Source organism: Bison bison, unplaced genomic scaffold (assembly GCF_000754665.1).
Source record: "Bison bison bison isolate TAMUID 2011002044 unplaced genomic scaffold, Bison_UMD1.0 scf7180017864475, whole genome shotgun sequence".
Classification (NCBI taxonomy): Eukaryota; Metazoa; Chordata; class Mammalia; order Artiodactyla; family Bovidae; genus Bison; species Bison bison.
The window spans coordinates 4,106,049-4,119,519 of NW_011495036.1; the positions used below are offsets into that span (position 1 = coordinate 4,106,049).

At 48.0% G+C, this 13,471-nt stretch overlaps 1 long non-coding RNA gene across 1 annotated transcript; it reads right to left on the bottom strand.

The window, feature by feature from the left end:
- Positions 1-4,064: 4,064 nt before the first annotated feature.
- LOC105004441 lies at positions 4,065-11,312 on the bottom strand. The gene is made up of 3 exons (XR_827218.1): positions 10,732-11,312; positions 8,914-9,117; positions 4,065-8,132 (listed from the first exon to the last, which is right to left on the bottom strand). It is a non-coding gene; the product is annotated as an uncharacterized LOC105004441 (long non-coding RNA).
- Between the last annotated feature and the right edge of the window lie 2,159 nt (positions 11,313-13,471).

Consider the following 13,471-nt stretch of genomic DNA (forward strand, 5'->3'; position numbering starts at 1 on the left):
TTGATTTACTGTATTGTATTAGTTTCTGTTGTATAGCAAAGTGCATCAGTCATACATGTACATACATCCCCTCTTTTTAAGATTCTTTTCCCATGTAGGTCATTACGCCAAAGAACTGATGCTTCTGAACTGTGGTGTTGAGGAAGACTGTTGACAGTCCCTTGGACTGCAAGGAGATCCAACCGGTCCATCCCAAAGGAAGCCTGTCCTGAATATGCATTGGAAAAACCGATGCCGAAGCTGAAACTCCAATATGTTGGCCTCCTGATGCAAAGAACTGACTCATTTGAAAAGACCCTGATGCTGGAAAAGATTGAACGTGGGAGGAGAAGGGGACGACAGAGGATGAGATGGTTGGATGGCATCACTGACTCAATGGACATGAGTTGGGTAAACTCCAGAAGTTGGTGATGGACAGGGAGGCCTGGCGTGCTGCAGTCCATGGGTCTCACGACTGAGCTACTGAACTGAACTGATACATAACAGAGCTTAAGGAGCTTCCTTTGTAGCTCAGTCAGTAAAGAATCTGCCTGTAATGCAGGAGACCTGGGTTTGATCCCAGGGTCAGGAAGATCCCCAGGAGAAGGAAATGGCAAATCACTCCAGTATTCTCGCCTGGAGAATCCCATGGACAGAGGAGCCTGGTGGGCCACAGTCCATGGGATTTCAAGACTTGGACACGACTGAGCAACTAAACCACCAACCACCACCATACATAATAGAAGATTTACCATTTCAGCCATTTTCTTTCTTTCTTTTTTGCCACATCATGTGGCATGTGGGACTGAACTCGGGCCCCCTGCAGTGGGAGTGCGTGGTCCTAACCACTGGCTGCTAGGGAAGCATGGTTTCACCATTTTTAAGTGCACAAGTCAGTGGCGTTTAGCACACTCACAATACTGTGCCACCATCGCCATCTATTTCCAGAACTTTTTCATCCCAAACAGAAACCCTGTGCCCGTTAAATGACTGCTCCTTATCCCTCCCTCCCCTGAGCCCTGGTAACCCAGTTCTGCTGTTTCTGTGGATCTGCCTGCTCTAGGTGCTCACATAAATGGAATAATAGATCATTAGTTCTTTCATGTTTGGCTTATTTCACCTAGCAAAATGTTTCTAAGATTCATCCTTCTTGTAGAATGTATTAGAATTTCATTAATTTTTTTTTTTTTTTACTAAATAGTATCCTATTGTATAAATATACCACATTTTAACATTCATCTACTGAGGGACATGCATTGTTTCCACCTTTTCTCTATTGTGTATTGTGTATTCCCAAAGAAAGGCAATGCCAAAGAATGTTCAGACTACTGCACAATTGCACTCATCTCACACGCTAGCAAAGTAATGCTCAAAATTCTCCAAGCCAGGCTTCAACAGTACATGAACTGAGAACTACCAGATGTTCAAACTGGATTTAGAAAAGGCAGAGGAACCAGAGGTCAAATTGCCAACTTCCGTTGGATCATCAAAAAAGAGAGCTCCAGAAAACCATCTACTTCTGCTTTATTGACTACGCCAAAGCCCTTGACTGTGTCAGTTCAGTTCAGTTGCTCAGTTGCGTCTGACTCTTTGCGACCCCATGATCCACAGCATGCCAGGCCCCCCTGTCCATCACCAACTCCCATAGTTCACCCAGACCCACATTCATCAAGTCGGTAATGCCATCCAGCCATCCCATCCTCTGTCGTCCTCTTCTCCTCCTGCCTTCAATCTTTCCCAGCATCAGGGTCTTTTCAAATGAGTCAGCTCTTCACATCAGGTGGCCAAAGTATTGGAGTTTCAGCTTCAACATCAGTCCCTCCAATGAACACCCAGAACTGATCTCCTTTAGGATGAACTGGTTGCATCTCCTTGCAGTCCAAGGGACTCTCAAGAGTCGTCTCCAACACCATAGTTCAAAAGCATCAATTCTTTGGCACTCAGCTTTCTTTATAGTCCATCTCTCACACTGATACATGACCACTGGAAAAACCATAGCCTTGACTGTGTAGATCACAACAAACTGTGGTGGAAAATTCTTAAAGAGATGGGAATACCAGACCACCTGACCTGCCTCCTGAGAAATCTGTATACAGATCAAGAAGCAACAGTTAGCACTGGACCTGGAACAACAGATTGGCTCCAGATCAGGAAAGGAGTACATGAAGGTTGTATATTGTCACCCTACTTATTTAACTTATATGCAGAGTACATAATGCAAAATGCTGGGCTGGATGAAACACAAGCTGGAATCAAGATTGCTGGGAGAAATATCAATAACCTCAGATATGCAGATGACACCACCCTTATGGCAGAAAGTGAAAAAGAACTAAAGAGCCTCCTGATGAAAATGAAAGAGGAAAGTGAAGACGTTGGCTTAAAACAACATTCAGAAAACTAAGATCATGGCATTTGGTCCCATCATTTCATGGCAAATAGATGGGAAAACAGTGGAAACAGTGAGAGACTATATTTAGGGGCTCCATAATCACTACAGATGGTGACTGCAGCCATGAAATAAAAAGTGCTTGCTCCTTGGAAGAAAAGTTAATACCAACCTAGATAGCATATTAAAAAGCAGAGACATTACTTTGCCAACAAAGGTCTGTCTAGTCAAAGCTGTGGTTTTTCCAGTAGTCGTGTATGGATGTGAGAGTTGGACTATAAAGAAAACTGAGCACCAAGAATTGATGCTTTTGGACTGTGGTGTTGGAAAAGACTCTTGAGAGTCCCTTGGGCTGCAAGGAGATCCAACCAGTCCATCCAAAAGGAAATCAGTTCTGAATATTCATTGGAAGGACGGATGCTGAAGCTGAAACTCCAATACTTTGGCCACATGATGGGAAGAACTGACTCATTTTTGAAAAGACCCTGATGCTGGGAAAGATTGAAGGCAGGAGGAGAAGGGGACAACAGAGGATGAGATGATTGGATAGCATCACAGACTTGATGGACATGAGTTTGAGTAGGCTCTAGGAGTTGGTGATGGACAGGGAAGCCTGGTATGCTGCAGTCCATGGGGTTGCAAAGTGTCGGACATGACTGAGCGACTGAACTGAACTGAATTGGTTTGAGTCCCTATTTTCAGTTCTTTTGGGTTTTTGCCTAGGAGTGGACTTGCTAGGTCATAAAATAGTTTTAGTATAACTTTCTACTACTACTACTACTACTAAGTCGCTTCAGTTGTGTCTGACTCTGTGTGACCCCATAGACAGCAGCTCACCAGGCTCCCCCATCCCTGGGATTCTCCAGGCAAGAACACTGGAGTGGGTTGCCATTTCCTTCTCCAATGCATGAAAGTGGAAAGTGAGAGTGAAGTGGCTCAGTCGTGTCCGACTCTTCACGACCCCATGGACTGCAGCCCACCAGGCTCCCCCATCCCTGGGATTCTTCAGGCAGGAGTATATAACTTTATGGAAACTATCAAACTGTTTCCCACAGTGACTATAGAATTTTACATTCTAAACAACAATTGATTTCTCTATATTTGAAACAAAACTTTATGTATACCTACCTGTGAAATGTTAAAATTCATATTAATTTAAATATATTTGTAATAATTATATAATTCATTAAATACATATTTTAAATGTATACTAAATTGTTTTAGACAAATATGGTATCTGTAGTATCTACAAAGTCAAATGGTGTAATACTTCAGAAAAGAAGAAAAATATATGCAGAAATGTATCAAAATTATAGGGGATAATTACAGATTGGAGTAGAAAAACAGCATTCCAGCAACTAAAAATGAGGGTTCCTTAACACTGACATTATTAGAACAGAACTACCATCAAATTCAGAGTTAAAGATTCTTATTTGGGAAATAAAGAGAAATATTAGAAATTTCAGTGAGTGTGAGCAAAAGAAAGAAGATGCCATTTTGAAATACATTTTTAACAGTTTTATATTATGGTTGCTACTTTGTGATAATAAAAATGATTTTAATACAACACCGATCCAACAAAGGAAAAGGGTATATTTTAGAGAAGCTATTTTAAAGAAGCTATTTCACATGATGGCCAAAGATTCTTCCAAATTTCTTTTTTTACTATTATAATGGAAAATAAATTCACTGTGACTGGTTCATTTATTCACAAGTGTCTTTATTTTTTGTGCATGTTTCCCCACAATCATACAACAGAATCAAATTTTTGTAACCATGAAAAAGGTTTCAAATATTAGAAAAATTTAGACAGAAGCTGTGACCTTGAAAATTTGATGTCTCATTGTGATGCTGTCTAAAATGGGAAGTGTTTCTGAAAAATATTCAAACTGACAGTTTAATAGATGATGTTTTGCAGAAGATGACAAAATCAAAGAAACAAAAATCACAATATATTGAGTGGTTTTAGATGTTACACTTTGAAGAAAACAATTTAAATCTTAAGAGAATCACAGGAAATTGTTGGAAATCCATGTGCCTGGTCTAATAAAATTCAAAACAAGTATACCATGTTACAAGCAAATCACATGAGTTCTGAAATACTGTCAATAATGGAGCAAGTACTTTTTATTTTTTGCTTGTACACAAGATGTAGCCCATCGTGAACAAGCATGTCTGACCACGAGATCTGCTCACATGAAGAACAATGTCATAACAATAAAGTAAGTTGTACTGACTTCATTGAAATGAAAGATGAAACTTTCTAAGTCTAGCTTATGAAATTAGAGGTTGGAAATAAAATTTAAAATGCCTTTGGCCAGGTATAGTCTAATGGAGAAAATATAGCATGTTATACAAGAGTTTATAAGACATTTTGCCCCCAAATATGATTATGCCAAATTTGTGCTTCCTCAGCTCATAAAAATATGCGTAAATGCTGCCCTGGGAGATCGAATGTTAACCATTTTTAGCATTAATATATATGTATATGGACACATATAATATACATGTATATTTTGTGTGTGAAGTTTTAAAAATGGATGCACAGATGGGATATTCTTATGTCTGTTCTAAAATCTACATTAAAAACACATCCAGATATCCCGTGAGGATCAAGATTAAATGTAAACAAGGTATTTCATATACAAAGGCACTTATACTGAAATATATATTAAATGAAAAGCATACATCAAAAGCATCTTGGCACAAATGCATTATTTTATACAATCTGTATAGGATGTTATTATAAACCAGTGTAAAAGTTAATGTTTATACAATTAAAAAAAAAGACTATACATTGTTGTACTCTTAGCAGAAGGCCTTTACCTTTGCTTAGAAATAACAGAAACTTTCAATGTTTGATTAATGTGAAATCTTAGCAAAAGATATGGGCTACTGTTTGAACTTTATGAAAGGCAGCTATGCTCACCACTATCTTACCAATGCTGCACTTGAATTTTAAAATTAAAGTATAAAAATTGGAAATGAATCACTAGATGAGTGTCAATTATTATAAAACTGCATATCAAATAGAAATTAAAGAAACTATAGATGCCTTAATTTTCACATTGTAAATGATTATATGAAAAAGTGTCTTACATTTTGAATTTTTAAATGGAGAAAAGTTTTCTACGGATAACTCTTACACAAAGCAGTCACTTACTTGACTCAAATATCCTAAATCCTATATATCCATCTGATATAGTTTTAAGCAGCATGCAGCATCAGTTATTAAATAGTGTTTGCATCTTCTAAGGCTGATTCACAAATTTGTTTAGTGCAATACTTTCCAATTTGAACATGGCCTTGAGAAGGTTGTTAGCATTCCCAGTCACCATGTCATCCTATAAGACACTTCAGTAAGCTGCAGTAAATGAAAAATTAAGATCACTTCATCAAAAGAAATTAGCATGGCAATTCTCTCCTTTCAAAACAAGGTAAGTAGTAGACTTCGGAAATATTGATGAGTTCATTTCCACTAAAACCAGGAAAGCAAGATTATTGGTTGGTTTTTGTATAAATAAACTATTTTGATATATCTACTTTTCATTTTTCAACAGGTTGTTAACTACTTCGGTGTTCTGGGAAAAAAAAATATTAGCCATTAAAAATAATTCCCTTTTGCTTTAGGCTCCAGTATTAAATCTGTGGTAGCTCAGATGGTAAACCATCTGCGTGCAATGGGGAAGACCTGAGTTCAATCCCTGGGTTGGGAAGATCCCCTGGAGAAGAAAATGGCAACCCACTCCAGTACTCTCGCCTGGAAAATTCCATGGACGAGGAGACTGGTGGGCTACAGTCCACGGGATCACAAAGAGGCGAGCAGGCCGAGAGACTTCACTTAGTACCTTTGTGCCAGTATCACAAGGAGGTCACAGAGTGGTTGCCTCTGAGTGGACTGGGGGTCAACCAGTCTGGGGTAATGGGAATACTCAGTATCTCGATAAGGGTCTGAGTTACAAGAATGCATACACTTGTCAAAAGAGTGAATGTTCACTTACAAGCCGGGCATTTCATTGTTTTATATTAAAAGACTATCACTAATGAACTCTAGTTAATGTACATGCTTAAGTATGTAGGGGCAAGCACATTTGAGGCTAAAATTGATTTTGAATGCATCAAAAATAAAATGAATTAAAAGATGGTTGCCTAGATATAACAGTCTAGTAAAACGTGAGTGGGATCATCGGCAGTGGGCGTGCAGGTGTGTAGTGAAAAATCCCTTCCACTTTGTGCTTGCAAATTTCCATAACGTGTCGAGGAAAAAGGGGCTGAGTCCTCTCCTTTTTGCTCCCAGTGCTGGCCCACCTGAGGGCTGCTCCGGTCCGGGACTGAGCCTGGCTCCCCTTGCCCGAGTGTCTCCAGGGGTCAGTGCTGGGGCACAGTGTCCCCAGAGTGGAGTGGTCAAATGCCAAGGGGCTGGATGGAGCCCGGGAGGATAAGCAGGACCAGAAAGCAGGACCCAGGGCTGGCCCAGGGCTGGCCGAGGGGCGGGGCCTGGGGCCCTTCTTCCCGCCTTCCCTCCCCCCTTCCTTCCATCTTGTCAAGCCAGGGCAGTCAATGTTGGCAGGTTTGCCGGTAAAGAAAGAGCCAGTCCTTTTTAACTTACACAGCCCACAAACAGAAAAACAGCATGAGGTGCCAGCTCCTGGCAGGCCCTGGGCAGGGGACACCAGACAGGGACACCATGCAGCTTCGGGACACCATGCGGCTGGGGCTGCCCTGCCTCACCCAGCCCCTCTGGCTCGGCCTCCTGGGGCACCCGGGGCGCCCAGGCCTTGGCGGAGGCTCTTCCCAGGCTCTCACCAACACCGAGATTTAGCTGTGGTTCAAGCCTTGACTGTGTGGCTTGTGTGGGCCCCTATGCTTCCTTCTCGGATTTCCCCTGTTGCTCCTCCACTCCGCGGAGACTGGGGGCCTGATCCTGCTCTGATAAAAATGCAAACAGCTCCTGAGCTTAAGGAAAGTGGCTCTGTCTCCCGGAGGAGGCGGGAAAACCTAGTAAGCAGAGGCCCGGGGAGGGCTGACGCAGGGGCGGCATGGACAGAACAGTGTCCACAGCGCACCCTACAACTCTCTGGGTACATCTATCTCAGGGTGCGACAGCCCAGGCTACAGTTTCTAAAACGAGAGAAAAACACACAATTGTCACACTGGACACAGTATGACCGTCTCTGGAGACCCAGGCCTGGGGGATGGTAGGAAGAGCGCAGAGTGGGGCGGGGGTTTGGCCCCCAGGGGCCCCCACTGGATGAGCACCCTGCGAGGCCCCCCAGGGTGAGCAGAACCTAACAGCACAGAGGGACAAGCTGCCATTGCAGATGGGGGTCACGGGGGGCCTGTCCCCCCGGGGAGGTGCGCTCTGAAGAGGCCCACGTGGCCAACGGATTGAGCCCTCCGGCAACATGGAGAAAAGGATGACGTTCCCCTAGTAGCTCGTGAGGAGCCGAATCCCGCCAACGTGAGTGAGCCTGGACCCTCCAGGTGGAGCCTGTGCACGGGCCACAGTCCCCGCCGACACCCGGGTACAGCCTCGCAAGACCTCAAGGCAGAAGCCCCTGCCGGTCTTGGCTGGATCCCCGACCCCCAGAAACTGAGATAACAGAGCTGCGTGGCCCTGCCACGCGCTGGGACAACAGACCGCCGTCTCATCCTCTGCGCTGTGAGCTCCCTGCTCTAGGGCCCAGGGAAGGCAGGGGGCGCGTGGGGACTGGACCGCGTGGGAGTCTGCCCAGCCTTCCAACTGCCAGGGAGCTGGTCCGGGAAGCTGTTGGAGGAGGAGAGGTGATGCAGGGAGGCCGACAGGAGGCTGGAGGGAGTTGAGGAGGCTCCAGGAGGGCGCCCCCAAGCCTAGCCCTCAACGGGATGGGCCCTTGTGCTCTATTCCAGCCCCCCTCCTCGGACCCTCCTGGTTCTCCAGCCATGGGGACTAGATTCCCACAGGAAAGTCCTCCTCCACCCGTCCTGCAGGGCTCCCAGGCCACCTCCTCCAGGAAGCCTTCCTTCAGGAGCCTGCTGTCAGAGGCCACCACACCTTTTCTCAAACCCCCAGCTCTCCTGTTCTTCTCCCATGGCCTTTGTTCCTCAGACACGAATGCTCAGGAACTGTCTGCTCCTCTAAAATCACATTTTCCTTAAGGGCAAGGCCCCACTCCCCCGCACATGGTACAATCGTCTGCCCTCCTCCTGCTTACAGGGTGCAGGCTGCCCCCTGAGACTTGTTCTCAGCTTCTCCAAAGCAGGGGTGCCTCCTGCTCCTCCACCCCGGACCCTCCTCGGCCTGCAGAGGGGCCTGGTGGGGAGGCCTGGCTACAGACCGGGTCCACAGGAAAGTCTGCGGGGAAATGCGCAGAGCTGGGCTCCACCGGGGTTTCTGGGCTCGCGGCCCACCTGCAGCGGTGAGGGGCCATCTGTGCCCACGTGCCAGCTCGCATGAGAAGGGTGCCTCTCCCTCCTGACCTGGGCCAAGCATAACCGGCAGACCCTGTGCTCCTGCACTAGGGGCTCCCCTGCCCCTCAGCGGTGTCCACGGGGCGGCCCCTGCTTACCCATCCGAGTCAGGACCAGCAGGCCGGTCTGTGCGCAGCGGGGAAGAAACGGGGTGCGGACCACTGTGCCTCCTGCGGCTCTCCTCCTGCCTCCCCGGGGCTCACCTGGTACAGTCGGCACGTGTCCTCGGTGCCCCCGAAGCCCTCTAGGCAGGGGGACTGTGGCAGCCTGGACACCTTCCTGGGAAGCCAGGCGCTCAGAGCCTACAGCGGAGGGGCAGGGAGGGGGCGTCACGTGGACTGGAGGCGCATGGCCGCCCCCAGTCAAGCCCACCCCATGCTGGGATGAGAAGGAAGGCTACAGGAGAGGCCAGAGCAGAGGAGAGGCTGGGAGAGTCCAAAGAATGGGGAGGACAAGAGGGAAGAGGATGACAGAAGAGGCAGGAAAAGAAAGAATGAAGGAGGCAAAACAGTGGGAGGGGCAGAGGGGTGAGTGGGTACAGAAAGGGGATTTGGAAGGGCTTTACTCCCACCAGGGCTTCCTGGTGGCTCAGACGGTAAAGCATCTGCCTGCAATGCGGGAGACTCGGGTTGGATCCCTGGGTTGGGAAGATACCCTGGAGAAGGAAATGGCAACCCACTCCAGTACTCTTGCCTGGAAAATCCCATGGACGGAGGAGGCTGGGAGGTTACAGTCCATGGGGTCACAAAGAGTCAGACATGACTGAGGAACTTCACTTTCTTTCTTTGCTTCCACAGTCGCACTTCATGCGCAAAGCAAAGCCAGTGCTATTGTTAAGGCCATCTGAACCCTAACCCACTCCTTCCCAGGACAGCCACTGGCTTTTGTCCCCATCCATGAACATCATCCATTCTCCGCTCAAAACACAACCTACAGAGAGAGTTGTCCTCTATAATCAACTTACTGAAATCTGCACCCTGCTTCCACACCATAACGCCCTGTCCCCACGACCTGATTTATAATTTTTCTTGGCACGAACATACCATCTGCCAGAGCATGTATTTCTTGTCTGTCTCCCTCATTACAGTGTAAACTTGAGAAGAAACTTTAGCCACTAGAATGCTGTGCGCTGTGCTCAGTCGTGTCTGTCTCTGTGACCCCACATGACCGGAGCTCCAGAGAGGACTGGGAGAAGCCAGGGAGACCACAGAGCAGTAAGTCCAAGGAAGATGTGGGCTGCAGCAAGATGTACAGGGTGGGCTGTACAACTTGAGAAGGAATGGGGGAAGAGGAAGCAAGAAAACTGGACAGAGAACAGTGTCTTAAGAATGCCATTCTTGATAGTGTTGGATGCTCTAACATTTAGGACTTCACCAGAGACTGCCAGAAGCTTCCAGTAGAATGGTGGGAAACGGAAAATGGTGAAATTTTGTTAGGGGCAAGCAGGTGAGGAAATGAAAAAAGTTTAAGAATGGAGACTATTCTCAAGAAACCTGTGAAGGAAGAAACAGGCAGACAGTTAACTAGGAGAGACCCGATTAAGTCTGAACAAGTTTCCTGGGATGGAGCTGTCGGGGTGACAGAGACCATGGGCTGGCCATTGACTGAGATGTCTAAGAGACATACACAATTTCCCCAGATTAAGCTGGGGTGGGATCTGGAGGGGAGAGGAAGATGGTGCCTGAGTGTCATCTGTCGACAATGGAGGGGTAGAATGACAGCAACTAGGAGCAGAACAGATACGGCCAGAGTTACCATCTTTGGGCGGGGCGGGGGTCAACTTTTTATACCGGGATGGAAAAGCAAAACAGCCTGGGAGCTCCCAAGAGGAGCTAAAAGGCTCTGGGTCATCCGTTTTAAAATCTTATCCCTCCTCCTTTCAGACCCACTTAAGCCCAGGAACTGTCTTTAATTACCTGATGAGCTCCGCGTGTCTCTGGCTTGTCCTTTGCTAAGCACCTCCTGGATTGTCGACCTCTGGGATGTATTTTAGCAGCCTGGGGCCTCTGTGGGTTCTTGTTTGTCCAGTTCCTCGACAGTAAGGCTCTGGTCGGTCTCATCTCTGTGATCGCTGCACATAACAGGTGCTCACTGCAATTGTAGAGTGAACGCTGGGCAGAGCTGAGGCGCGGTCACCAAACGGTCTGTAAAACTCGTCTTTCCTCCTCGAGAAAACTGCTTCCATGTCACAGCCTGAAACGACCCCCTTCTTCCTCGACACCAGTCGCTGTCGGCTTTGGTCGCACTTCCCGAGAGGCCGGGGCGCTTTTAATACTCCCGACGGCCAGGTCTCCAGGTGGCCCGAAGTGGTCAGGGGCCCTGAGCTGGAGCCGCGGGCGGAAGGCCAGAGCGGCTGGGCGCCGGCGCCTTCATCGCTCCCTTTCCTGGTCCCGAGGATGCGTAAGGGACTGCAGCCCGGCCTCTACTGATCGCAGAGCCGCTTAACCGACCGCGCGAGACCCCCGGGCGCCGTTGGGTTCGTTGGGCTCCTGTTGGAGCTCCAGGCAGCGGGGGGAGGAGCCACCAAGCCGCAGAGGCCCCTGGGAGTCGTAGTTCTGACACTGCCTGCAGCGTCCTCAGGGAAAGGGAGATCAAAGGGCTGGAACTACATTGTCCAGAACTCACCGCGTGAGCGTGAGGGCGTGGCGGGGGCGTGGCCAAGAGTCTGTCGCCTCCGAAAGCTCCGAAAGTGTCCGAGCGCCTCTGGGTGCTTCCCGAATACCTCCGAGCGCCTCCGAGAGCCTCCGGGTGCTTCCAATACCTACGAGCGCCTCCAGGGCCTTCGAACATCTCTGAGCTCCAGCGTCCGACAGCAGGGCGCCTCCGAACGCGTTTCTGAGCGGGGTGGGGTGGGGGGCGCGGACGGACGAAAATCAGTTGTTCTTTGGCGGTGGTTTGTGATGCCCATCTCACGTCTAAATGTCAACACTGAGTAGACAGGAGAATGCAGGGAGATCAACAGGATGGAAATGGACTTGAGCTCGAGGGCACTTGCTATTGCTAAGTCACTTCAGTCGTGTCCGACTCTGTGTGACCCCATAGACGGCAGCCCACCAGGCTCCCCCGTCCCTGGGATTCTCTAGGCAAGAACACTGGAGTGGGTTGCCATTTCCTTCTCCAATGCATGAGAGTGAAAAGTGAAAGTGAAGTCGCTCAGTCGTGTCCAACCCTCAGCGACCCCATGGACCGAAGCCTACCAGGCTCCTCCATCCATGGGATTTTCCAGGCAAGAGTACTGGAGTGGAGTGCCATTGCCTTCTCCGTGAGGGCACTTGGATGTAACCAAATAAATGGACCAGATGGGCTTACTGGGCAGGGGTGACAGGGAACATTTCTGAACTCAACATTCAGAAAGCTAAGATCATGGCATCTGGTCCCATCACTTCATGGCAAATAGATGGGGAAACAATGGAAACAGTGACAGACTTTATTTTGCGGGCGCTTCAAAATCACTGCAGATGGTGACTGCAGCCATGAAATTAAAAGATGCTTCCTCCTTGGAAGAAAAGTTACGACCAACCTAGACAGCATATTAAAAAGCAGAGACATTACTTTGCCAACAAAGGTCCATCTAGTCAAAGCTATGGTTTTTCCAGTGGTCATATATGGATGTGAGAGTTGGACTATAAAGGAAGCTAGGAGCTGAAGAATTGATGCTTTTAAACTGTGGTGTTGGAGAAGACTCTTGAGAGTCCCTCGGACTGCAAGGAGATCCAACCAGTCTATCCTAAAGGAAATCAGTCCTGAATATTCATTGGAAGGGCTGATGCCGAAACTCCAATCCTTTGGCCACCTGATGTGAAGAACTGACTCATTTGAAAAGACCCTGATGGTGGGAAAGATTGAAGGCAGGAGGAGACAGGGAAGACAGAGAAGACAGAGGATGAAATGGTTGGATGGCATCACCAACTCAATGGACATGAGTTTGGGTAAACTCCAGGAGTTGGTGATGGACAGGGAGGTCTGGCGTGCTGCAGTCCATGGGGTCACAAAGTCGGACATGACTGAGTGACTGAACTGAACTGATTTTTATTATTAAGACACACATCATGTGGGATCTTAGTTCCCTAACCAAGGATTGAACCTGTGCCCCGAGAGTTGCAAGCACAGAGTCTTAACCACTGGACCACCAGGGGAACTCCAGGGAGAGACGTTTAAAAGCAAAGGTACACACTGGACAGGAGACCTAGGTGTGAGTCCTAAACTGTCACCCCTTGACTAGGCATGGGCCCTGCCAACCCTAAGAGAAAACAAGAATAAGCTTGGGGTTCTGGAGCAGGAGATGTGGGGGCTGGGCTCCTTGTGGCAGGGACTGCAATCAGCTGACCGCATGACCTGCAGGCCCTGACCCAGCCCAAGAGGGTGGGCTCCCTACACCCCAGCTGCCTGTATCCCTCCTTCCAGGGTTGCTGACCTCCTGGGCTCAATTTGGCCTAAAGTCCAAACTGCCTGGGCCATGAACTGGGTGAGTCTCTGTGTCCCTGAGGTCAATGGCAATGGGGGAGCTCGCTCTTCAGTAGAGAAAAGTAACCACCTAAGTGGACAGATGTCTGCACCACGCTCATGGACCCAGCAGGCTTCTGAAAGAAACTTCCACACCACGTGGCTAGCAGTCAGGCATCAGTTTTATTCCCGGAAGTTCACAAACAAGAGAAT